Here is a 3,118-nt window from a genome sequence, read left to right on the forward strand (position 1 = left end):
CCCCTCAGGAATTTCCCTGCCCCCTGTAACTATCGCAAACTTACCATCGTTTGACACTGCACGATGCAGTTCCTCCAAGGAGCAAATCCAGGATGCACTGTGTAAAATAACAGGGTTCAGTTTTTTCCAGTTGCAGCTTTCTTGGGGCAGAATTCTACCTTTTCTCATACAATGTACACACAGGGCTAGCTGACCCTCACTTTTATGGGAAAGAAGCCAGCCTCAAGCGCTAGAAATAGGCAAGGCTGCGTTCCATGGAGAAGGTCTGTTTCCTTGGAGTATTTTTACCATTACTGTTATTCAGGGAAAGTGCTGGTGAAGAAAACAGATGCTGGATGATTTGGCATAGACAGAAGGTGCCCATCCAGCATTTTAGTAGAGAGATGTACTGGGTTCCATTAATGTGACCCAACGAGCCAAATTTCCTGAAGGAGCATCTTCCATCATTTGAACCTGTTTGAGACCAGTAAACTAATGACTCCTTACTGAGGGATCTGGCCTGCATTTGTTTCAACTGCTCTCTCACCCTGGAACCCTTTGGCTTGGTTTCTGTGACTCCCTTCCACCAATGGATAATGGTCTCCTTCTCTAGCATCATTATGAGGAGAGGCATTTCTCTTTCTGAAATTCAGTTTTCTGTACATAGCCATTGATTCTCTTATTTTTTTTCTCTTTTAAAAGAGGAATTTCTTTAATTTCTCTTTGTAGAAGAATTAATGCACTCTTTTGTAACTTTAGCCCTTGCAGTTATTTTATGTTACACATTACAGGATGGGGCTCTAGCAGTGTAGAAGTATTCACCTCTGAATATCTACAGAATGAAATTCTCATATTTTGTAGACTCTCCCTTCCTGCTCCTACTTTCTTTGAATTTCTCTGAGAACAGAATTGGTTAGAAACTGATTCCAAATTCATAAAAAGAGTGGGAAATGGATCATTAGATTTCAGGGAGAAATTGGGTGAAGAGGAATTAAGAGAATTTCTCTTAACACTAATTTTCTCCACCAAGAGAAGTCTTTCTCTCCTGAAGGGAAGGCTTAGACGGCTGTCATGGGATCCAGCTTAGGAGAAGATAGTGTTGACCCCCTTTCCCCGAGAGGAAGGGCAGGCCCCCTCTCCTTGTTGTACATAACCAAGTTATGGATTGCCTCTGCAATAATACCTGCTGGCACTGAGGTTTAATATTTTTAACCTTGTATTTCTTTGAGAGGTTGCATTTTGTTGATAACTTGTTGGTTGGTCAACAGTCTTTGAGTTTAGTAGGGCTGTAGCCAGCGGTTGGGCATACAGGGCAGTGCCCCCTATCGGATTTGCACCACCCCAACTCAGTCTCCCCAATCTCCCCCTTTAATTTTTGAATTTTGGCAGTATTTCTTCAGCTGCGCTGCCACCGCAGCAGCCCGAAGCATACATGACTAATCATCCTTCCAAAAGAAGTCAGCTTCATCCAACTGGTTAGCTTTTGGGTCCCGCCAGGGACTAGGGCCAGTGCAGAGGTGCAGCAGCAGGGCTGTGCCCTGGAACGTGCACACCGCTAGCATGCTCCTGAGAGTGTGCAGAGTGGGCAAGGATGCACATCTCCTGGGAAAGCAGCCGCACCAGCTGAGGGCTTCTTTAAGAGGCAGAGCCGGTGCTGGGAAGTGGCTTCCCAGGGCTTCTCCCTCTGCACACGCAGGGCCAAGCAAGACACACACTACGGGAAGAATAGGAGCAGAAGGAAGGAAGGTTAGAGAGAATCAACTGGGTAAGGAACTACTACTCTCCCTCCCTTCCACTGCGCCTGCTTAATTTTGCCATTTTAATTTGATTTCCGTAAATTCACTTTAATTTAATTGGCACCCCTGCCCAAGTACCACCCAAAAAAGAATTTCTGGCTATGGGGCTGGTGTTTAGGGAGATAAATGTAGGACATATTTTAAATAAACAGTATGCCACTACTGGTTTTATTAGGACAAAATTGTGGTATAATTGACTGATTTCATATATTGGGAAGTTTGTATTTGTATGTACCACAAGTTGCTTGAATACCTTTTGCAGGAGAAAGGCTGAGGATAAATACCCCCCTACCATTCCCCAACTAAAAGCCTCACCGTCTTCAAGCTTCAGAAACAGATGTGCTGAATGCGATCACCATGACAGCTGTCTTGGGTGAAGTCTAATGCCTAGCTTCCCCAGGCTGTGGGAAGCAAATCCAGTGGAGAAGACCCAGTGGAGAAGACCCTGTTTGGGTTTTTTTGCTCAGAGGAACTAGAGTGCAACATGAAATGAAAATCACCGATCTATACTTGTTCCCCAGCACTGAGCACATAGGTGCCAAAAGGCCTTTAAGGTGATGGCCTGAAACATCATCTCTCCCCAATGCTTTTTAAAATTTTGTACCATGAGAAAGAGTTCTGTAGAACTTGAAGGCATTCATTCATTCATTTTATTACGGTCAGAGACCCATAGAATAGCATACAGAACAAAAGCAAAAAGCATTACAGAGAAGAGATATCATGAGGAACATTGAGGAGGAGCTTACGCTTTGTAAATGCAATAAAGAGAAATTTGGCAACATTCCTTGATATTGCAATGGATTTGTCCTCCAATAGATGTTTCAGCAAAAGTTCCTCAGAGTGGATTACTAATTGTCCTTGGTGTCTGAATGACCTTATTATAGGTGTAATTAAAAGGGCTCTTTCTTCTGCATAGTAGGAACACTGGAATAATATATGGAAAAGGGTCTCAATTGACTCGGAGGGGCATGAGCATAATCTCAAATGCCTAGGGATGCGTTGAAATCTTCCGGCAAGAACTGCCGATGGAAAAGTGTCAAATCTAGCTCTGGAAAAAGCCCATCTATGATTTGGGTTGGGAATATTGGCTAAATATAAAGGAGCAGTCATATAAATTTTGGGTTTCAAAGATTTGTAAAGAGGCGAAAGTACAGCATAGGATGTTTGCTGCTCAATATCTCTGAGACGTTGGTGAACGATATTTTTTGCCCTATCGTATCCACTTTCCAGAAGTTGGTTCGGGTCCAATCCTAATGTTCTCAATTTGTGAATGGCTCTGGTGGACCACTGAGGGTAAGGGGATGCGGCCAATAGAAAAGGAAATAACCCAACAGGAAAAAGGT

This window comes from Gekko japonicus, unplaced genomic scaffold (assembly GCF_001447785.1).
Source record: "Gekko japonicus isolate JY-2015 unplaced genomic scaffold, Gekko_japonicus_V1.1 scaffold62, whole genome shotgun sequence".
Taxonomy (NCBI): Eukaryota; Metazoa; Chordata; class Lepidosauria; order Squamata; family Gekkonidae; genus Gekko; species Gekko japonicus.